Below are 25,521 nucleotides of genomic sequence, written 5' to 3' on the forward strand. Positions count from 1 at the left end.
TAAATGTAAAATTTTAGTTTAAAGCTTTTGTAGTTTTTTACTGAGTTGAAATATTAAAAAAATTTCTTCACAATTTTCTTCTTTTGTTTTTTCTGAAAAAAAGTTGTGTAGATTGTTATCAGAAAAAGTTATTATAAAATGGTGATAATTAAGATAATCTGCAGCATATGCAATTAGAGAGAAATTTATAAATCAGCCTGGCACAGTCAGCAGCTGGAGCTCTTTATCAGCTCGGCACTCAGAGATGCTGTTATCTATAGCACCCCCGGCACTACAAGGGTTAAGAGTCAGTCTTTGTTCAATACTACTGCAATCACTGGTTGCTATGTTAAAAATGTAACTTCCACTTTAAAAAGTGTATTCATATTATAAAACGCATCGGCAGAAAATTAAATAAAATTCATAACATGCAAGGATTCAAATTATTGTCCATTTTTATACCCATCATAAGTTGCGCTTTAATCAGCAAATATGTTATTTATGAAATCGAGAGTAACTACGGCTGAAAATATAGCGGAATCTCACTATAATAGTGATATACCACTATTATAGCGAAATTTACGTTTCCCCCCAACCTGTTCATGTTTGAAACCAGAGGCCATGAAATTCACAATTTCAAAAGAGGCACACTTGCTTATCACAACTTTACATTTAGTAAGCTAACTTAATACCCAGAAAGAGAACAGAGGATTATCAAAGAATTAATGCATTTTCACTACGTAATCATTAGAGTTCAACACCTGAGTAAACTCAAGTGACCTAAAAATTGACTAGGGGGTTCTTAAGATATGGCCCATTTTCAAAAAAGTTTACGCAAATGGCTATAGCATTACCTCTTTGAGCCTTTGACTCAGAAGAGCTAATAACTAAAATGAAGTTTAACATGTAGCCTGTGATCAAAATACATATGAATTTGTGACACTATTAAATGCTATTTATTGAGAAAACATCATTAAAAAACTAATTTTTTGGAAAGAGCCAGAATTCACCATGGATCAGACAATATTCACCATGCATCAGACAAACAGTATTTTGAAACAGAATGTATAAATGACATTTTTTATCTCTGTGACCCTTAAAACACCTAAAATGCTTTAAATTAGTAGCATGAAAATATTTTTTTATGTTTTATCTTTAAAATAACTTTCTTATTTAATCTGATTGACTCAATCAATCCACAAGGGTGGAGAAATTTTAGTTGCATCACATCGCATACAAGAAATTACTTGTAATGCTAAGTACAATGGCAACTTGCGCCTTTGTCTCGTGGGTTACTATCTTCTAGTTTATAGAAATAAATTAAGCCCACTTCAAGTCATCATTTATCGATAACTTGTATTTTCACTGAATGTTTAGACTTCTTATTTTCTATTTAAGAAATAAAGCTCACACTTTTGTGAATGTTGCAGGATAACCTCCGAGGTCGAGAAATGTTGTTTGAAATATAAAAGCCAAGGCTTTTATATCTTAAACAACATTTCTCGACCTCGGAGGTTATCCTGCAACATTCAGGATGCAAGAACTTTATTTCTACTCTACTCATAGCTCTAAAATATGACTGATCATTTCCTTTATAGAGAAACAAATTACGTCACCATGTCGCGATTAGACTGTTCTCTTTAACACCAGAGGTTCAATTTGTTTACTTGTGTATCGATTGCAAAGGATTGCATTCGTTTTCAGCTTTCATTAGATTAAAAATATCCTTTAATCATTTATTAATTTGTCTGTAACATATATATTGATTAGTTTTTATGAATGTGAAATAACTAAAACACTCGTCTGTTTTATTGTTTTATCAGTAAAATCACTGAATGTAAATGTTGTGGGGAGGTCCGTGGAACAGCCCTATTTAGCTATAAAATTTGTCAGCTGCTTTAAGCAATACACACTGTTTAGATTGTGGAAGACGACATATCAATATGATCTTTATATTTATTAGAATCTAAAAATATTCATTTCAACTCTACAGGTTTGATATGTGTTTCTGATCTGATAATTTTTTGATGACATTTGTGATTAATTGGAGAATAATGTCCGCAGCATTTCTTTGATCTCAGCAATAACTGTAGTAGAATTCCACATAAAAAGAAAATTTCTTAAGATTTTTCCTATGTTTTTCCATGTAAAACTTTCTTCACTCAAAGTGGTTTTACCCTAACCCGGGGTTCATGATTAGAATAAACTTTAATCTACCCTATGTCAGGAAGCTTTTACATAAGTTTCATCTTTTCTGGCCCAGTTGTTCTTGAGAAGAAGATTTTTAAATGACCTATCCCATTTTTTACTTTTTTATCAATTACTTCTGATTCAATGTTTTTAAAGAAGCATAAATGCAAGTAAAGAAAAGAAACACAGAAATATCTGAACATTTCTTTCTGTGTGCTTTGTAGTTTGCAAAAATAAGCACAAGTAAGAGTTCTTATTGCAATGACATTTATTTACTTTATATTTTTTTCTATATCAATAAACAATTCCTTGCATGAAAACACTTCATTTAAGACCCTGCATGGCAGATGTAAATTTGGATATTCAAAGCTTTAAGAAGTTGCTTGATTAGAAAACATGGGAAAACTCCAATAATTACAATATTCTATAGCACAAGGGCATATATGAATGTTTTGGCAAGTAATGGAAGGAAAGATGGATGTGTGTTTCTCTTCGACATTGGCAGCCATTTCTAAATTTTATATCATTAAAGGGTTCGATTGCAATGCTTAATGATACACTAGTTTATCATTAACCATAGATTATGTAGATATTTGCTTCTTTCATTTAGTGTCAGTGTTGCTCTGCATTTGTGACGCTTAATATAATTCTATCATTAAGCGGCGATTTAGCATTAATGGTTGAGAATATCAACTATTAATGCAACATAATTTATGGCATTAAGTGTTGCAATTACAATGCTTAATGATATTTGTATCATTAAGTGGCATTTTATCATTAGCAGTTGCTACATGGCTTTGTCCATACTAGATCCTGTTTTAAGTGTAACAAATATACTCACATCAGATATGAAGTCATATGTTGTCAGAACAAGACAGATTTCAAAACACTGGCAACTGACAACATTAGACAAGTGACCTTTTAAAAGAGTTAAAATATCGTAAAAATTGAATAGGCAGGGTTCAAAATGGCTGTTGATAAGAAGTGGCCACTGGTTTTAGGTGGCTGTAATGGCAGGTGTGACTGTACATCAAATTTTAAGAAATATTCATGAACAGATGTATACCCAGGTTACCTTTTGTTCAGATGCTTTATGAAAAGCATTTCACACAAAAATAAAGTGCCCTGCCACAGCATGATACGCCCGTCAAATATTGTTCAATTATCATAAACAGTTTAAAGTGCAAGAAAATCATGTTAACCTTGATACAAAGATTTCGATGATTTTTCCATTCCTTATAATGTTTGATGTACATATATCTCCTGTGGTGTAGGTATTAATTATAACAAATAATACATCATATTTCTCCACTGGTTTTTGTTAGAGCTTAACAAATGCTCATCTGCAGCTTTGTTTATTGTATATTTTATGATTGATTAACAATACTACAGCCTAATAAAACATCAAAACAAATTATGTTTATTCTTTAGACTATAAATTTGTCATCTTAGTGAGACATGACACTCTGAAATTTGTTGTTAAAATACAATGTATAAAATTTAAAATTAAAAAAAATATTATACATGTATATAATTTGTTTTAATTATATTATACAATATCAAATTAGTTTTAATTACTTTACATCAAATTTATCTTGAAAGTGAGACTAGCCAACAAAACTATTCAATAAAGAGGCTGATTCCTTTGCCCAATTCCAAAGAGATGCACATACCTGTCAACTCTCCCGAATTTTTCGGGAGTCTACCGATTTTTAACCATCCCTACCGATTGTCTACCGAATTTTTTTTAGACTGACGTTTATACCGATTTCGAAAAAAATCCGGATTTTTTACCTACTTGGGTTCGTAAAATACCGACATGTCAACACAAAAATGGAGGTCATGCACTGTTTATCGGTAGCTAATCTGTTTATTGCCACTGATAACAGGTAATCAACAAGGTGTCAACTGTGCTACCAGATGTAATTGCAGTTGTAATTGCTCCTTATTCTCATTAAAAGTGTATATTATCAAAGACAGATATGCCAGATGTAAAAATTTTGCAAAAAATGACGGTAAATAACGATATGGATACATGTACTTGATACTTTGCTGCAAATAAGTTTACAAGTACCCAAGACATTACAATTCCTCCATAAACAATACAGTGATCAGGAGAGATATAACTACAGTACTCTATTATTAATTTAACGAGGAGAGGGGAACAATTTCATGGAAGCTAATAATGAAGAGTCTGAAGAGTTCCCCTCAGATTTTGAGATTCAAAATCTTAGTAAATCCTGCATCAACATCAGCATATAAAAGCCCCTGAAACTACAGAGCAGCATGACAGTGCCTTTAGAAGACTTCTTTGAATTTACATAGCTAAACAGGGTAATAAATTTCTAAATTAAAATATAGAATTAGCATATTAGAACATTACTACAATAAAGCATTAGATTTAACTAGAAATATGTCCATAGGACATGAATGCCCCGCCGAGGGTATATTAGTAATGCAACATTTCAACACAAATTGAGAAAAGTGAGGTCAAGGTCAAAGGAAAGGTCTAGGTGAAAAAATATTGATGCAGTTGAATAGCTTACATCAGTATGTATCAGCATATGAAGTTTGACACTAATTTAAGAAAAGTGAGGTCAAGGTCAAAGGAAAGGTCAAGGTCAAAAAATGTTGATGCAGTTGAAAAGGTTACATCAGTATGTATTAGCATATGAAGTTTGATAAAAATATTGTGAATGGTTTCTTTAAAACTGAGCTAAACACTAATTTAAGAAAAGTGAGGTCAAGGTCAAAAGAAAGGTCAAGGTCAAAAAATATTGATGCAGTTGAATAGTTCTCATCAGTATGTATCAGCATATGAAGTTTGACACTGATTTAAGAAAAGTGAGGTCAAGGTCAAAGGAAAGGTCAAGGTCAAAAAATGTTGATGCAGTTGAATAGCTTACATCAGTATGCATCAACATATGAAGTTTGATTACACTACCTTGAATGGTATCTTTAAAACTGAGCTAAACACTAATTTAAGAAAAGTGAGGTCAAGGTCAAAAGAAAGGTCAAGGTCAAAAAATGTTGATGCAGTTGAATAGCTTACATCAGTATGCATCAACATATGAAGTTTGATTACACTACCTTGAATGGTATCTTTAAAACTGAGCTAAACACTAATTTAAGAAAAGTGAGGTCAAGGTCAAAGGAAAGGTCAAGGTCAAAAAATGTTGATGCAGTTGCATAGCTCTCATCAATATCTATCAGCATATGAAGTTTGATAAAAATATCTTGAATGGTATCTTTGAAACTGAGCTTTGAACAGAGCTAAACGCAAAGTGTGACGAAAGGACAGACGGAAGGACAGAAGGACGGAAGGACAGAAGGACGGAAGACGGACATGACAAACACTATATGCCCCGGCCATATTCATGGCGGGGCATAAAAATTCTGATATATGTTATGAGATTAAAAAAAAACACAGGGTCTGAGAATCCATGTATTTCATTTATACTAGATTACACATTATTTTAAAGAATATAAGCATTAAGTTTTGACAATTATTTCAATCTCAGATCCTTAAATCCAGGACACAACTCTTGCTCCTTAGACTTAGTGAGAAAAATCCATTCATCCATCTATTAAAAGCTGGAAACTCAGACTGTCTGCAGAACCTTATTAATTTTTCTAATTGCCAAGTTAAACTTTGACATTTGCCATGAATATTATTCAAATGACACTCTTATGGCCAGGCAGAATATACATTGAAGAATATGTATTTTTATAATTTCAAAAATCACATTGTACAAGTTTCTAAACAATGTATGAATAAAAAGTAAATTTTATGAATAAATTATAATAATAATATTAATAAAAAAAGTTTTATCTTGTAAGTTGTTTATTTTTGTTTTATAATACAGTGAAATGCTTGACTTTTTGTATTTGTAAAAGGTCGTCACGCGTTTTCTCCCCCCAAAATTTTTGGCCATGTTGACAGGTATGGATGCAGATAACACCTGCTTGATCAGAGATGCTCTACCAGTTATCTCCTTACACTAAACTCACTAATTTCTCTCTAATTTGACATGCTATTTTCTGTTATCAAATTTCTTCTTGACCAGTGCTTGATAATTACACCCATGGGAGAGGTGGAATTTCTGTTATAACATTACATTTGTTACAGATTGCTGTAAAGTATATAATGAAAAAAATAAGTATTTTCTTGATTTAACATTTTTTAATAAGGATACTGCAATACTCTTACATCTTTTGGGATTGTGTAATTTAAAAGTTAAAAGAAATAATTTTTTTTTAAATTTCACTTAAATTAAAGGTCACAGTGACCTTAAAATAGGTTGCGACACACCTTCTACCTAAGATGCATATATTGGCCAAGTTTGATGATTCTAGGTCTAATCGTTTTCGAGTTATGAGCCGGACAGGATTTTCCATATTTGCCCATAGCATCTTAACGACGTTGGATCCTGATATTTAAAGTCTTAAACTTTTTTTGTCAAGTATATTTTTAGCTTGTACACACATAGCTTAATTAAAAATCAAAACAAAATATGGGGGTCAATATGCTTCTTTTGGCGCTACAGTACATTTAAAATGACCTTTTTGCACTGAATTTGTGTCTTAATCAAAAATAACATCTTCGACGTTTTCCCTCCAATATTTTTTATACCAATAAATCATGGGACAAAGTATGCTATTATTCTCTCTTAAAAAAGACACATTAAAATTGTGACAAAGAAAAATTTTCAAATTGCTTCGCATAATCAATTATTTGACCTTTCTGCACTCACAAAATGTCATTTTTCGGGCATTAAAAATTTAACAAGCAAGAAAAATATTTTAAAGTCTTAAACTTTTGCTGAATCTAAGTAGATTGATCAGAGTTATCTTATATATTCAGAAAAGAAAATCAAAAGTGGAGGTCTATTATGTTATTTTTTAGATATTACTAAAAAACTGTTAATTTTGTGATAAAATTGGCTCATTTTTGTTCCTGGAGTTTCAGAATATATTTTTTATATTTGTCACAATATGATGATAGAATTCACAAAAACTGATTTAATTAATATTTTAGAACCAGCATTAAACATTTCAATGCACAAAATAGCTCTGTGTGCAACCAGCATGGAAAAATAGGAATCTAAACTTAACAGTACTGTATATATTTCAAAAAGGAAAAAATGATCATTTTCTTCTAAAAATCTTCCGCCACAAAATGTAGTTCCTGGCTTAATCCTATTTGAATGGAATTAAATCGCGTTTTTTTCATTGGATATAGTATAATTTGCATTGTAGAATCCAGATTTAATGTTAGAACTTAAAAATAATGCAGAATTTTAGAAATAAAGCTCCAGACCAAAATCTGCTCAAAAGCTCAGGACCGAACCTCCTTAATTAAAGGTCAGAGCGACCTACTTTTAATGCGCGACACACCTTCTACCCAAGATGTATCAGCTGACAAAGTTTGACAATTCTAGGCCTAATAGTATTAAAGTTATGAGCCGGACACGAAAAAGCTAACGGACGGATGGACATGAACGCTACAACATAATACGTCCCGTCTTAAGACGAGCGTATAAAAAATGGAAAAATGACTATAATGGGACCTCAAAATGAAAAGACTATATATTCTGTCTCGAATTGGTTCTCCACGATAGCGAACAGTTTCAATACACAGTGTGAGCCCCCCACACCGGAATTGCACTTTCTTTCACACATAGTATTTTTTAATAATGGGTCACTAGCTAACTGTACAGCTGTCAAGAAATGTTGGTCAACATATCCCCATTACCTTTTCCTAGCTGTGCTGCATAATTATCCACTTCATTTAACCAAAATCTCACTAAAATTCCAAATACTTCCTAAGAAATGCTGAAATCAATTAAAAATTGACATATACTTCTTTACTCAAAACTAGCTAAGGAAAATTTGTTTTGTCTCCTCTTCAGTGTAAATTGGTCAGAGACCCAAGCTTTCCCAATTAAAGTGATCTAAAGGCCTATGTTCAATAGGGATCTTTTTTAAGTTAAGGAAATTCATGACCTTAAAGAACTGGGTACAGTAAGCCCAATAATCGGCCCTGTAAAATCTGCAAAAATTAAACGCAGGTTTACATTTTATCAAATGTATTAAGTTACCATTGGGGTTTCCCTGTGAGTGAAATTGGTAACAATTTTTCTCAACTCAAGCACCCTCTCATTTATATAACGTTCAAAACCGGTCTTACATTCCGGAATTTCCTTAATTTGGACGTTTTCCACCTCTTCGTCTATATTTCGATATGGCCGCATCCGAGTATGTATGCAAAACTTCACAGAAAGAACAAATATAACTTGATTTCTTATATTAAAGAGAATAAATGACCTTACAAAAGTGCGACCACATCCATTTTTACAAAAAATTGCAGTTGAAAATGCTGCATTTTTGGATAGACGTCACTTTTTCTCCATAATAAATCTATACTTTTAAAGAAATTAATTGCTTAATTCTATATCTGAAGATTTTAATATCTTTTTATTGTCTTTTAAATTCAATTCTGCATTTTAAAAATAATTTAATACAATTTATGCAAATGAAAACCATATAAATCTTTCTCACTGAAAGAGCTAAATCCATGAAGGGGCTAAATCGGCCTATTTTTTCAGGAAAATTAAAGTGAGGGGAAGAAGAAAATTAACAATAGAAATATTATCCTTGGGTATCAAACGTAAATAGTATATGCCAATTTTTTTTATTTGATGACGTAATATTTGTACAGAAAACGTCTAAACAAGTGCACTTTGCTAGTTTTTATCAAAATAAAGCATTTTTTCGTCTTTTGTTCAAATTTTTGCTGTGGCCACACCCTTCGAACAAAATAAAATTCATACCATTGAAAAGAGGATTAAAATATGAATAAATAAAGTATATTTTTATTTTGTTCGAGGGGTGTTGCCACATCGAAATTAATACTTTTCGTTCGATTCAAGTATCTTAGCACCGACTCACACAGTGAAAATAGCTGGGATTACCCTACATTAATAGACAAGAGGCCCAAGGTCCTTAACGGTCACCTGAGTATAATACAACAATTTAGAAGTTAAATACACTGACAGATGAAGCTTTGTTGCCCTAAAGCAAGAGAAGTAGGAAGATCAGGATCAACAAAATAATTAGTCTAGTATTCAGTATCAACTCATACCTTAAGTTCTAATCTGTCCCCCACTTAATATTATCACCATGCAGACTATTAACAAACTATTAGTGCTTTCTGTACTATTTTTAAACCCATATTAAGACCTCTAGCATTGACCTCTCTTATGGTCTTTGAAGAACTTTTAATAAGATAAGTTATTTTTGTCTCATTTTTATTTATCTATTACTTACAGGTCTGCCTGATTATTAAAACTAAGAAAGTACTTTTTGAATTATATGATAAACATTCTTGCATAATTATCTTATTCTATTAATCTTTCAAATACATTATTTACAGTGATTAATTATCAAAGGTGAATGGAAAAGGGGAATAACTTCTCTCAGTAGAATATAAATTAATAGAGCCCTGTTGAGGACCAGAATGCTTAGACAAATTGTCCAGATGTTCAAAAATCTGGTAGAAATACACTTACTTATATCATTTAAACTTTTACTCAGTTTGCTTTCGATATGCCCAGAAGCAGAGAAGAATTTCACAGGTACAATGTATTTTCACTACAGATTCAACAAAGCCTTACCCTAACACCAGAACCCAAGACCAAAGGTCAAGAAATTTACAAATTTGGAAGAGTTACCCTCATCATCATAACTATGGACTTCAAAGAATTAACACTTTTCCACTATATTATCAAAAGCCCCCCCCCCCCTTCCTCGTTATGTCAGAACCCCTGACCCTAGGACCACAAGATTTAAAAATTCTGTTCAAAGCTCCCATCTTCATCATAGCTAAGCAATTTATTTATCAACTCAACACTAAGGAACAGACAGGATTAGTTAATGATTAATTAATAGAATTCATGCATTTTCACTATATAATCAATAGAGCCCCCCTCCCCCCCTCCTCAAGAACCCCAAAAACTGAGGCCATGTATTTAAAAATTTTGGAAGAGCCATCCTTGCCTATCATAATCATGCACTTAGTTTGTTTAAATAATCTCCAGTAGCAAAGAAGAAGATTTTCATAGAATCAATGCATTTTCACTATATAATCAATAGAGCCCCGCCCTAACACCGGAACCCCTGACCCTGGGGCCATGAAATTCACAATTTTTAAAAAGGCATCCTTATGCATCATAACCATGCACTTAGTTTGTTTAAATAATCTCCAGTAGCAGAGAAGAAGATTTTCAAAGAATCATTGCATTTTCACTATATAATCAATAGAGCCCCACCCTAACACCAGAACCCCTGACCCTGGGGCCATGAAATTCATAATTTTTGAAAAGGCATCCTTATGCATCATAACCATGCACTTAGTTTGTTTAAATAATACCCAGGAGCAGAGAAGAAGATTTTCAAAAATTAATGCATTTTCACTATATAGTCGATAGAGCCCCATACCTAACACCAGAACCCCTGACCCTGGGGCCATGAAATTCACAATGTGGGAAGAGACTCTCTTGCTCATCATAACTATGTACTTAGTTACTTAATTTAATACCCAGGAGCAGAGAAGATTTTCAAAGAATTAATGCATTTTCACTAGATAGTTGATAGAGCCCCGCCCTAACACCAGAACCCCTGACCCTGGGGCCATGAAATTCACAATTTTGGAAGAGGCACTCTTGCTCATCATAACTATGTACTTAATTACTTTACTTAATACCCAGGAGCAGAGAAGAAGATTTTCAAAGAATTAATGCTTTTTCACTATATAATCTATAGAGCCCCGCCCTAACACCAGAACCCCTGACCCTGGGGCCATGAATTTCACAATTTCGATAGAGGCACTCTTGCTCATCATAACTATGTACTTAGTTACTTTATTTAATACCCAGGAGCAGAGAAGAAGATTTTCAAAGAATTAATGCATTTTCACTATATAATCAATAGAGCCCCGCCCTTACACCAGAACCCCTAACCCCGGGGCCATGAATTTCACAATTTTGGAAGAGGCACTCTTGCAATTTTGGAAGAGGCACTCTTGCTCATCATAACTATGTACTTAGTTACCTTATTTAATACCCAGGAGCAGAGAAGAAGATTTTCAAAGAAATAATGCACTTTCACTATATGATCTATATAGCCCCACCCTGGGGCCATGAATTTCACAATTTTGGTAGAGGGCTCAATGCTTATTACAATGATGCCAACAGTTTGACTGCTTGATGTCCAGGAGTAAAGAAGAAGATTTTTAAAGATTGCATTATTTTTGGTGGTTTTAGCCCCACCCCTCAGGCCCCAGGGGGGCAGGGACAATGAAATTCACAATTTTTGTCCCCCTTCACCCATAGATGCTATATGCCAAATTTGTTTGAAATTGGTTAAGTGGTTTCAGAGAAGAAGCTAAAAATGTTCAAATGTTAACGCACAACGCACAATGCACGCCGACGGACGAGAACGGATAGCAATAGGTCATCTGAGTGACTCAGGTGACCTAAAAAGAAAAATATTTAGGGCTTTTTGACTTTTGGCGAAAAGCCCTGTTGTTTTCGTCTTGTTTTATTTTTATTATTATTATTAGGGCTTTTCGCTTTCAGGCAAAAAGCCCTATTGTTTTCATCTTTTATTATTATTATTATTATTATTATACCTAACACTTTTTCGTCATGGATTTAAGCAGAACCCTTGGATACATGTATTTTATATTAGAACCATCAGATTGCATTCCTAAATGTCTCGCGTATGTAAGGTTTTGTTCTTCGGGAAACATCACTTCCGGTATTTACAAGTAGAAAACTCAGATTTCTTTAGGAGCTTACAAAATTCTTATTTTATATGGAAATTCATTCAAATTTTAGGAATTGATTCTTCAAAGGGTTTAACTTAAAGGGTTTTAGGGGCCAGTACAAAAAACAGTTATTTCCCTGTAACTTTCTCATTTGTTAACCAATCTTCAAACTGATTTCGGTTTTGAATTTAGCATGAACAGTGCAACTTAAAAATTATGGTCCGTGGGGTCACTTTTTGACCCCTTATAGGAGTTTTAGAGAATTGAAAAATAGTGAAATTTAGCAATTTCAGAAATGATCATGTAAGAGTTATCTCCCTTTGCACAACTGTTAAGAGACTTACATATTCTTTTAGTTTCCATTTTGGAAAGCATCTGAAAAGTACTTCCGGTTTTAATAGTCTCCTAAAATTGTCTATGGGAGTTTCTATGTTAATTGAAAATGTTCCATTATCTCAAATGGAAGCATGCAAACTGATTTCGGTTTTGAATTAGGCATAAAGAGTACAATTTGAAAATTATGGTCCGTGGGGTCACTTTCTGAACCCTTATAGGAGTTACAGAGGACTGAAATAATGTAATTTTTATTCATTTTAAAAATAATGAAGTAAGAGTTATCTCCCTTTGCACATCTGTAGGTAGGCTTACATACTATTTAGGTTTCAAGTTTGGTATGCATATGACAAGTACTTCCGGTTTTATTAATCTCTGTATTTGTCTATGGGAGTTCCCATGTTAAATGGAAAAATACACATGTCACGATATCTCATAAACTAAACAAGATATTCTTGTGAAAATTGAGTGATGCAATGACTTTAATATTGTTTCAACCCCATTAGGATCTGAAAAATAAAATTCTGAAAAATAAGGGATTTCAAGGGGCTAATATTGAAAATTGATTTTCCAATGTAACTTTTTATTTCTCAATGTATTTTTGAACAGTTTTCGATCCTGAGTTCAGCATAAAAGGCACAATTTAAAAATTATGGTCTGTGGGGTCATTTTTTGACCCCTTATAGGTGTTTTAGAGACCTGAAATATAGTAACTTTTAGTAATTTCAAAAATAACAATGTAAGAGTTATCCCCCTTTGCAGAGCTCTAGTGAGAATTACATACTCTTTAGGTTTCCATTTTTATAAGCTTCTTAAAACTCGATCCGGTCTGATTATTATTTTTTTATGTTTTTCATATTTTTAGAGTTATCGCTCTTTAAGGTCCTTGAGATTTAAAGCGCCGAAAAGCCCTCCGTTTTTGTTGAACGACAAAAAAGGTCTAGTCTATATTGTTTTTGTAAATATTAAAAAGTTTCAAAATGCGATTGTTATATTTATTATAAGTTATTTTGTGTTGTGGTGCAAAAAAGTACGAAAAACTCTCGCTAAGCATGACTGCATGTAGATGCAATAATGTCGACATTTTGTGTACTACATGCCTCAGTCCTGAACCAAGACTTTTCCTTCAAGTAGCTGATCTATATTCAACTCATCATTATGCTGAAATGTTTAAAAAAAATAATGTGTACTCTTTTCCTCTGACAGCCTATTTATTTATGCTTTGAATTTGTTTTCCAACTCCTGGCTCCTCGTCACCATGGTCACTATGTAATCAAAGGGAGATCACCTGAGAAACATGTAGGCTTCATCTTTATTTTCTCCCGAGTGGCCGTGTCGGAATAGCCTAGAATATTAAACAAATTACATCGGATGCAACTACCAAGACGTATTTATAATGATTGTTTTGCCACCTTACAAAACATAAATGTCGTGAAGTCTGCATCGACAGCATGTACAAATGGTTAATAGAGTCTATCATAACTACATGTATTATAATTATAACCCATACCCATGATACCCAACATGCGTTTCAGAAATCGCCAGTGGCATTTTAAGACAAAAGATTAATTAATATTCATAGGCGTCGGAAGCAATTGAAAGTGGGGTGGCTAATTGAAAGTGGGGGTTAAACCAATGAAAAAAGGTAAGCCCCAATTTTCAATGCCTATATCATGTCTATCTTTGCAAAAAAAGTGGGAGGGGGGCTAAGCCCCCCCCCCTTGGTTCCGACGCCTATGATATTTATCAGTGAAAACCTTTACTGATCCGAGACCTCTTAACATAAATTATGTTACGAAGTACTGAACCTAGAAAATTCGAGTTGACAAATCAAATAAACAATAGATTGATTTTACAGATCGGGTGTAATTTTTGTGATAGGCCTCTATAAGAAAAATGTCCTATATTGTATAAACGAATAACGTTCTACCAAGGCAGGGACAACTCTTTAAGGTTTTAAGTAATTTCAGTATTGCATGCATGATGTGACATAGCCAACACATGAAAAAAAAATGTCAAAGGAAGGCTACTTGCTATCTCTTTCTATTTTGAGTTACTCTGCTTAAATGTAACAGGCCCAAGGGAGAGAGGGCAACCAAGATTAGTAAGCATGTTTATACATGTAGTAGTGTAAATTCATAAAGGGGGGAATTCGAGCATTGATATAAAATAAGAAGCAAAAAAAAAAATCTATTACATTTACAAAAAAGAAAAAGAAAAAAAGAAAAGAAAAGGAAAAAAAAGACAGGGTTTATTAGGGGAGGGGGGTTTCGGGATTCCCACCCTCACTCATTAAATACGTGGGACAGTTCGACCAATTACTGCTGCCATTTAAACAAGAAAGTAGTTAAGTGACTAAATTACAATGCCAATTATATTAGTCCTTGTATATATAGTATAAAAAATAAATTCAATAGCAGTTTCCATTTTTTTTTCAATCTCCTTGATAAAAATTTATTTAAAAAAAGATTGATTTTTCGTGACTCGGTCATTGCATAAATTTATTATAGATCCCAGAGGCGTAGGTAGCAATTTCAGTTAGGGGGAGGGGGAGGCACAGCCATACATTTTCAGTTGGGGACACTATCAACTACACCATTCTCCATTCTGGCCCCGCCCTACCCCCGGGGGTCATGATTTGAACAAAATTGAATCGACACTACCTGAGGATGCTTCCATATAAATATGACTCATCATGGCTCTGCTGTTCCTGAGAAGAAGATTTTTAAAGATTTTACCTTAATATTTCTACGTAAAACTTTGATCCTCCAATGTGGCCCCACCCTACCCCCGGGGGCCATGATTTGAACAAACTTGAATCTACAGTACCTGAGGATGTTTCCATATAAATATGACTCATCATGGCTTTGCTTTTCTGGAGAAAAAGATTTTTAAAGGTTTTTCTTATATATTTCTTTGTAAAAAATTGAATCTTCATTCTGGCCCCGCCCTACCCCCAGGGGTCATGATTTGAACAAAATTGAATCTACACTACCTGAGGATGCTTCCACATGAGTTTCATCTTTCCTGGCCCTGTGGTTCTTGAGAAGAAGATTTTAAAAAGATGCTATTAATTTTTCACTAATTCTTTATTATCTCCCCTTGAAAGAGGGTGTGGCCCTTCATTTGAACAAATTTGAATCCCCTTACCCCAAGGATACTTTGTGCTAAGTTTGGTTGAAATTGGCCCAGTAGTTCTAGAGAAAATGATGAAAATGTGAAAAGTTTACGACAACAACGGCAAAGACAACAACGACAACAACAACGCCAAAGACGACAGACAATGGACAAATTTCCATCAGAAAAGCTCACTTGAGCCTTCGGCTCAGGTGAGCTAATAATACAGTACAATTCGTTTATTATCATAGTTTATTTGTGAGGCCAAAACTTTATAATAAGCGACTTTTATAATAACCATAGTCGGCTGAAATTCATGTCAGAGGTCTGACATGAAATGACGTTTGTATAAATTATTGGATGTATTTATATTATACATGTTATGTTACATGTAATTTCAATTTTTTGTAGGTTTTTTGAAAATCATTTCTCAATATTTACTTACTGTTTTAACTTTTTGTAATAAATAAATTCACTTAAATAAAGCTTAATACTCTTCAAACTCTCTAGAACTAAAAGAACTTTGACCTGTCTTCTAGATCTCTTGGCATCCATCTTGTTTATTTTCATTTTGATCTACTTTCATTTTTAAATATATGATAAATTCAAACTACCAATATTTCATTTTTTTATTCATTTCTTTTATTCAACTAAAGTAGACATAAAAAAAAATCACTTCTTAATTAATGGGGCAGTTTTATAAATGTAATTAATTATGAACATTGATCAGGCAACAAGCGTAAGAAAGCTTGGGTTAATCAGGGACCAATATATACGAACGTTAGTACATAGGTCACTGGGTTAATTGACACAAAGTTTAGTTTCAACACATTTGGTAAAACACATTTATTATCAATGTACAATTCAGGATTTTAACAAAAGAAGAAAATAAGATTGCGAATGGTTTTGTGTTGTTATGTAATCTACTTTGTAAAATAAACAAACTTCGTATCAATCACTCAGGTAAGTGCACTGAAGTGTGACTAATCTCCCCAATCAAGCTGTTGTGTATAGACAAGGGACAGTGCATGAACCACAGGTGTAGATAGGTGTTATCTTTTGTTTTGTTGATTGTCCCAAGGTGTGAAAAAAATATTACGGACGATAATTTTCTATTATAGTAAGCAAAGTCTACACTTTTACGTATGATAATAACAGATTTACAATGAATTATCAAGAAATGGTTTTGTGTTTCAAATATCTATGATAAAAAAAGAAGTATGATATAAAACCGGTATGATAAAAAACGACTTGTACTGTAATAATAATAACAGAAAACAGACGGAAAACAATAAGGTCTTCCAAAGGAAGTCAGAAGACCTTAAATATAAAAGTGGTGGTGGGGGGGGGGGGGGGGGGCTATGATTTGAACTGATGCTTTTAAATTAATATGACACAAATGGTTGTTGCTGATTTTTCGTATGTATTCCTATGTAAAACTTTGATCCCCACCCCCCCACCTTATCTTCAGGGGTCATGGTTTGAACAAACTTGAATCTAGTCTAGCAAACCTAACTAATTTTTTTTTTGTTTGGAAACTGTATACAAATTCTATGTCATTGGAAAGAGCTTATTAAAACTTGTATAATTTTTTTATTTCATAAAAATATCTTAATTAGAACAAGAGATATGGCACTTTAAAGTCATGAAATTTTGGTCATTTTCTAGAATTTTTTGCTATATAAATGATAGGGGTCAAGGTGCTTGCTGATGGACCTGGCATACCAAAATAATTAGTTATTTCCATCTAATTTATTCATTCCTTGGCCGATTTTTGATAAAACTTGGTACTCTGACTGAAAAAGTTCTGCTCTTTCTGATTCTGCTATTTTTATTTTCTGTCTTTAAGCATTTATGCAGAAAAAAGAAAATATATATAGTGTAAAAATTTCATAGATTTATTAGGAAAACACGAGAATGGCAACATCCATGTTAACTTGGAAGCTTAGAAAAATCAGCTTATGATCAGTATCAAAATTCCAGCAATGTATGGAAACATCTGAAATTATATTAAACAAAACATTCATCAAAATCACTGATAAAATCTTGGTAGAAAAAAAAATAATTCCAAGATTAAGAAAAAAGAAGATTAACCTATCTTGTCTCCATGGCTGTGATCCCAAAGACCCAAAGGGGAGTGCATAGTAAATAATTTCTCTGCAAGAGATGTGAAAACTGCCTTACAAAAATAATTCTCATAGAGTTATGGTATTTTCTATAATACCTGTTTCTAAATAAAAATATTTCTTTTATATTTTGACCATAATTTCTAATTTGACTAAGGTAGATTTCATCTTAATATTTTAGAAAAACAGATTCCTTGCTGCTGCTGATTTGTATTTGAGATGCAAATATTTTAAATTATATTTTGTATCAAAAATATAGAATAAAATAAAACATCATATAAATTATTTATATGACAGAATAAAGCATTAATTATGTATGTAAAGGATTATATGATATCACAATCAAGACGTAAATTTACGATAGTTTCACTACTGGACGAAAAAAGTGCTGAGAATCCCAAATTTTACTGATAATGTTTGATCATTACTGATACTGTGCTGTTCTTGCTGATAAATACTGATATTTACTGTTATTCTTACTGCTGTTACTGATAATTTTAGTTTTCTGATAAATACTGATAATTACTGTCGTCTTTACTGTTGAGTCTGATAAATACTGATAAATACTGTTGATGTGCTGTCGATGCTGAGATTTACTGAGGTCATTGTTCTTTAGCTGAGAAGGTGCTAAAAAGCTTGAGTAATTATTCTAAAGAAAGTATTTCATCAACAAAATTCACTACAGTCTACTTACTAGTTAAATTCTAAATGAAAGAGTCACATGAATTATTTGTTTTCACATTTCATTATTCATTTATTTATTTTTATTTTATTATTATTTTTTTACATCTTAATGTAAAAATTAGATCATAAATGTTTATGTTTTCCTTTATTTTTATAGTTCTCCTTTGTTGTCAACATCTGAAATGGGGGGGGGGGGGGGTTCATGCAGTGGTTACTCTACCTATGCAGGTACTTTTAAAAAAAAAATTTAATTCACAAAGGTTTTTTTTAAAAAAAATCCCACCTCGTAATTTTTTCCGCGTGCATTTGTACTGTCGTTAAAAATTTTAGGAAACATCTTTAATACAGTCAGTGCTTGCAATTAAAATTATACTTTCATGTAGAGAACCTGAATATTTGACAAGTAACATGGGTTCCATCTGCTCTGTTAGTTGAGACTTCCCCACCCCAGGTTCAAATAATAACTTAAAGATTTAATCATGATCTTAAATTTGTTGAATTATCTCTTTTAGCTAGTGCACTCTAGTTCTATAATATATGTCCTCCTCGCAATTTTTTAAATATTATTTTGTGGTATCCAGTCTAGACAAACTCCAAAAACAGCGTTTCTGAAAGTAAGAAATTGAGACTGAAAAAGACTCCCAAAAAAGAGTCTGCACATGCGCACACACACAAAAAAATGGCGATTTTTCGGCAAAAATGATGGGTCTACAAAAACTGTGTGTGCAAAGTTTTGGAAAGTATGGCAATTATGATAGTACTCAGAAATGCTAAATAAAAGACTTTGGAAGATATCGTATTTGTCAGATTTTTGATTTTATTTGCAAAAAAGGACATATTTACTTTCAAAATTGACGTTTGAAGTCAGATCAATTACAGAGAAAATGATACGTTTGAGAAGTAAATATGCAGAATAAAAGGGATATATATGCAAATGGGACAATATATATTGTAATTGTTAAAAACTTGACTGAAATTTACATATAAATTAGCATTCCGGTTTTTTATTTGTGTACGCCATCTGAATTGAACACATAAGTTCTTATTGTCGTTATTTACTGATTTTTTATCACATACGAACAGATATTATTATGAAAACATTTTTAAAACTATAATCTACCAATATGAAAACTTTAAAAACCACTCTTCTCGAAACTAAGGTCACAACATGTCTTCTAAAAATGAACCTTTGAATACCTCTGTTCCGTGTTGAAAAATACGCATTTTCTGATTAAAATAAATACAAGCTGCGTGTCTTCAAAAACAAATAAAAGCACATTTATTTTAGGAAAGAAATAAAATTTAAATAAATGAGACAATAAATCAAATAAGAAAACCATTCTTACCACCAGTATTGAATTCGATGTCATATATCCAATTTACTATTATGCAAGAGTTTGAAGAGATAAAAAAGTCAATATCCATAAAATAATTTAATAAATGTAATTATCCATTCAACAAAAATTAAAATAAAGTCACAATGCACTACATACAGCCATTATGCAGCCGTATATATATAACGTAAACGACAATCCATCTTTTGTTTACATCGGACGCCATTTTGCTGCAATGCATGATGGAGCCAAAGACTTCGTTTTTGGAGTTCACGCCGTTTGTTATTTGTTATAATGAACCACAGGAGATGTATAAACAAATATTAAAAGGAATGGAAAAATCATTGAAATCCTTGTACCAAGGTTTACATGAATTTCTTGCACTCTAAACTGTTAATGACAATTGAACAATATTTGACAGGCGTATCATGCTGTGGCGGGGTACTTTATTCACTTTTTATTATTTTTTATTAAGTCTTCCGTTCACAACGGAAGACTTATAGTGTTTGTATTGTTTCTTTTTATTAGGTCTTCCTTTTTCAACGGAAGACCTATAGTGATTCTACTGTTTCTTATTATTAGGGTCTTCCGTCTTCAGCGGAAGATCCTTCTATTATTCTTATGTTTCTTTTTCACTTTTATTATTATTCTTCTTTTTTTTCTCCTTACCGATTTTGTGCAGAAGATTTCTCGGAGATGAATTGATCGATTTACTTCAAATTTTCAGAGTTTTTGTCTTATCATCTGAAGTTTGTACCGGCATTTCAAAATTTGAAAAATCACTTCCGGTCGGAAGTTATCGCCCTTTTATTAAAATTCAGAGGACCTCCTTGTCTGTGATGGAACTCAAAAACGGCTTAAGCTGGAGCGCTAAAATTTTCAGTGATGATAGAGGACATGTTGCCATTATGCACCTGGGTTTAGATATTTTCCGGAAGTGCCTAGTATGGAAGCTCGGTAGGGGTCGAAATTTAGGACACGAATCATGAATGAATTTTTGAGACATTTTGTATCATATCTTTTAAAGTATAATTATTTTGTTAAAACATACTGAATAATATTTGTGCAGAATGACAAGATCTTTATCATGATATCAAGAAAAAGGGGCTGACTTGTCATATAAGGGGCCGAGAGGGGCCAAAAGTATTAAATCAATAACTCTTTAACGATCAATATTTTGTAATGCATTACTGAAGCAAAAATGTTTATTTCAACAATTTACAACTATATATTACAATATACACATCATATGTTACATAATTAGGGGCCATAAGGGACCAGAATGCTAAATCTTTGACGCTTTATATCTCGAAAGTGGGAAATATTTTGATAAGCAATATTGAACAAAAGATGTTCAAAATAATGTTCTTAACAATATGCAACCTTTCATTTTTTGCTAGACGTCCCCATTAAGGAGTTGAAGGGACGGCCCCTAAATATTTCTTTTGCAAATATCTCAGAAACGAAAAAGAATTTCTGACTAGTTGTTGAACAAAAAGTGTTTAAAATCATGAGAGCTTTAAAGTGATATGAAGAAAAAGGGGCTGGCCCCTCATAATAAGGGCTGAAAGGGGCCGAAAATCTTTGAAAAATAACTCTTTAACAATCAATATTTTGCAATGCATTACTGAAGCAAAAATGTTTATCTCAACAATTTACAACTATATATTATGATATTCTCATCATATATTACATAATTAGGGGCCATAAGGGGCCAGAATGCTAAATCTTTGACGCTTTATATCTCAAAAGTGGGAAATATTTTGATAAGCACTATTGAACAAAGGATGTTCGAAATAATGTTCTAAACAATATGCAACCTTTCGTTTTTTGCTAGACGTCCCCATTAAGGAGTTGAAGGGCCGGCCCCTAAATACTTCTTTTGCAAATATTTCAGAAACGAAAAAGAATTTCTGACTAGTTGTTGAACAAAAAGTGTTCAAAATTATGAGCGCTTAAAGGTGATATGAAGGAAATGGGTCTGACCCCTTAAATTAGGGGCCGAGAGGGGCCGAAAGTATACAATCAATAACTCTTTAATGATAAATATTTTGTAATATATTACTGAAGCGAAATAGTTCATCTTCACACTTTTTGTCTAAATAACATGATGTTGATATCATATGTTACTCAATGAGAGGTCTTTAGGGGCCAGATTGCATAATCTTTAGGGCAATATATCTCCAAAAGGAAGAATATTTTGATAAACAGTATGGAACAAAAGACGTTCAAAATAATATTCTGAACAATATGCACTCTTTCAATTTTTGCTAGACGTCCCCATTTAGGACTTGAAGGGCCGGCCCTTAATATTTCTTTTGCATATATCCCGAAAACAAGAAAAGAATTTCTGAATTGTTGTTGAACAAAAAGTGTTCAAAATCATGAGAACTTTAAAATGATATCAAGAAAAAGGGGCTGACCTCTCACATTAGGGACCAAGAAGGGCCGAAAGTCTTTAATTCATAACTCTTTAATGATCAATATTTTGTTAAACATTACTAAGCAATTTATTTATATCATTATATTTGAATGAAAATCTCAGTCAAATTCTTATCTCATCTTATCAAAAATCGGACGGAAGACCCACTCGTTGCTCGCAACGAGATCACATCTAGTTATTATTATTATTCTAATTTTTTTGACTTTCTAATTTTGTGCACGCAATTTCTCGAAGACTATTGGATGGATTTACATGAAATTTTCAGGAAAAGTTTGTTGTAACATGAACTTGATCTATCTGAGAGATTTTTTGGAAATTCCCTTCCGGTGCCAAGTTACAGACCATTTTCTGATTTCAAAATGACATTTTGTCCGCGGATAATCTCAAGAACGACAAGAGATATCAATATCAAACTTTCAGGGATTATAGTTCGTGATAGGTACTAGCCGGGTCGCTACTTTTCGTTCGTCGTCGGCACTTCCGGTCGCTTACGGAAGTGATAAAAGAAATCGTAAAATTTCAACTTTCCTTTTTCAAATCAATACTTACATCACATTATTGGATCTCTTTTGTAGTTTCGAAATATGTTGGTCCTACCGGAAACAAAAACGTCAACTTCCGGTTATAAGAGAAAAACTACATAATTTGAGTATTTTTCTTTCCCATAAATATCTTTTGTAGATAAAGTTTTTGAAATGAATTTTAAATATGTTATTCAGACTGCAAATGTCTAGAGTAACATCAAATATCTTTGTAAAATTCACTTCCGGTCGCGTGTTTTCCTGTCCTCAAAATGAGAAGTTGTGTGAGCAAGATCTCGGAAACGGTAAGAGATTATGACATCAAACTTTTATGAGCAACAGATCTTAAGATGTAGGCAAACCATTTGGGTTAAGAGCGTCAGTCGTCACTTCCGGTTGTCACAGGAAGTGATCAAAGAAAACGAAAATTTCAACTTTTCTTTTTTTAATTAAAAATTGCATCACTTTATTGCATCTTTTTCGCAGATTCGAAAGATGTTCGTCCCACCGGAAACAAATACGACAACTTCCGTTTAGAAGAGAAAAACTAAATAATTTGAGTTTTTTAATTTCCCATAAATATTCTTTATAGATAAAGTGTTTGAAATGAATTTTAAATGTGCTATTCAGAGTGCAAATGTCTAGAGTAAACTTAAATATTTTTTTCAAAATTTCACTTCCACTCGTGTGTTTTCCTGTCCTCAAAATGAGAAGTCTGAGCGAGATCTCAAAAACAGGTAAAAGATTAAAAACCAAAATTTTAAGAGTAATGGACGTTGAGGGGTAGGTGAAACCATTTGGGTTAAACTCGTCAGTCGTCACTTCCGCTTGTCACAGGAAGTGATCAAAGAAATCAAAAATTTTAACTTTTCTTTTTTAAATTAAAACTTACATGACTTTATTGCATCTCTTTTGCTGTTTTGAAATATGTTAGATTCCACCGGAAACAAAAACGTCAACTTCCGGTTTTAGGAGATAAACTACGTTATTCTTATATTTAACTTTCTCATAAATATGGCTTATCGACGAAGTACCTAAAATGATTTTATGCATGTTGTAGGTACTGCAAATGTCTAGAGAACAGTCAGAGATTTTTATAAAATTCACTTCCGGTCGTGTGTTTACCTGTTCTCAAAATTAGAATTTAGTCCCACCATATTTTTCGGCAACAGCAAACGACCGAGGACTAAAACTTTCAGGACTGATATTCAGTCATCAGTTTATTTGAATCGTGAGAAAATCTTGCATCGCCGTTACTTCTGGTCGTGAAAGGAAGTGATGTAAAAAAGTGAATGGTTAATGGTTACAGTCCCTGAAACGTTCTACTTTCCCACTTGAACGGTGAGCGAACGCTGAACGAACGGTGAACGAACGCTGAACGAACACAGAGGGAACGGTGAGTGAACGATGTGTGAACGCTGAACGCAACTTGGTGAACGATGTGTGAACGGTGAACGGTGAGCGAACGCAGAACGCGAACGGAGTGCAAACGCGAACGCAAAGTGAACGGTGAACGAACGGTGAACGCAAGATGAACGATATATTCGGAATGCCTCTGATCTTTTCCTTGCATTGAAACTATTTTATTGTATTATAATGTCAGGTGCCAATAAAAAAACACACCAAAAAAACCCAAATAATAAATAAGTAAACAAATAAATGAATGAATAAATAAGTCAATAAAATGAATTCTCCAAAATTGTCCTAAGAAAGACGGTGCATGCACATTACCGGTAAGTTTTTAATCACACGATTTTTATCGCATTAAAACATTGCAATTGTTGCCGAACGCTGAAGTATAAAAGATATTGTTTTTATTTGGAAAATAAAAATGTTTATTCTTATTTGATAACAAATCAGAGAAAACTTATGATTTATAGAATGAATTAAAGCCGTTGTAACTTATATTCATATATAAATATCTCCGTGTCAAGGCGATTTCGTGTAAAGTTATGAAAAAAAAAATAATTACATTTATACGCTCATATTTTAAACTTTTAATACAATAATATATTATGTGTCATTTCTATTTTTCATTATGATTTATTGAGCAGACGTCTACATGTATCTCTAGATGGCCGTGATTATACTCGGACAAGATGATACAAAGATACATATTCATATTATTGTTATACATTCAATTTTCAGAACTTGATAGTTAAGTAATATGGTGTTATAGTTTTTATTAAACAGACAAATGAAAGAGAGAGAGAGAGAGAGAGTAATATTCAGTTTTAGCCCCCCCCCCCCTCCTTTCAGGCTTCACCAAATGTTTGTACCTATATCAAACAAAAACTCTGAAATTTTTTTTCTAAATATATCAGACAGTGAAAGTAACTTTTTTTTTTTATCAACAAATCATATCCATTTGTTTGACAGTCATACTCGTTTTTATTTTCCTGCTTCAAGTTCACACGAACTCCACGTGCTTGTCCTGTCAATCAAAATCATTCGACACTGTGCAGGTGTGCAGGTGTGAAAGTTTCGTCACATCGAAGACGAAGTGCGAGTATTTCCAACAAGTTATAACATTTATTATTATCATTTCTAGATTTGATTCCAACATTTGAATAATAAATTAGTAAATACATTGGGCATTAACACTTGAATGTGAAACATACTCTCTGCCAATTTCAAATACCACCGCCGACACGTGTACATTTTGATCTACTATTGTTTTGTGACTTTTTTAAGATGCATGTTTGTTTTGAGACTGAAATTTTTGTTCTAAAAAAGACCGTAGCTTTTTTTTTAATGTTAATTAAAATATTCTGAAAATACGGTATTGACTAAGTCACCGATTTAGGGGGAAAGGGGGGGGGTATTAATCATATCGAATGGCAAACATATAAAGTTACGGTGAAGAAAGATTTTTTTTTCTCTATAACTATAGACTTTACATATTACAGTAGAGAAATTCTGTAGTGCATTACATTTTAAATAAATATTTCCTTAAACCACACTA

The 25,521-nt window shown here is 32.7% G+C and overlaps 1 protein-coding gene and 1 long non-coding RNA gene across 2 annotated transcripts in view; one reads left to right on the forward strand and one right to left on the reverse strand.

The window, feature by feature from the left end:
- LOC133192081 (uncharacterized) overlaps positions 1 to 25,521 on the reverse strand; it is a 506,856-nt gene that overhangs the window by 399,797 nt on the left and 81,538 nt on the right. The window lies entirely within an intron of this gene.
- On the forward strand, positions 3,951 to 5,878 carry LOC133192662 (uncharacterized). The gene is made up of 3 exons (XR_009721852.1): positions 3,951 to 4,058; positions 4,325 to 4,503; positions 5,691 to 5,878. It is a non-coding gene; the product is annotated as an uncharacterized LOC133192662 (long non-coding RNA).

Source organism: Saccostrea echinata, unplaced genomic scaffold (genome assembly GCF_033153115.1).
Source record: "Saccostrea echinata isolate AGI-Se365-2 ecotype Australia unplaced genomic scaffold, CSIRO_AGI_Sech_v1 ptg000025l, whole genome shotgun sequence".
Taxonomy (NCBI): Eukaryota; Metazoa; Mollusca; class Bivalvia; order Ostreida; family Ostreidae; genus Saccostrea; species Saccostrea echinata.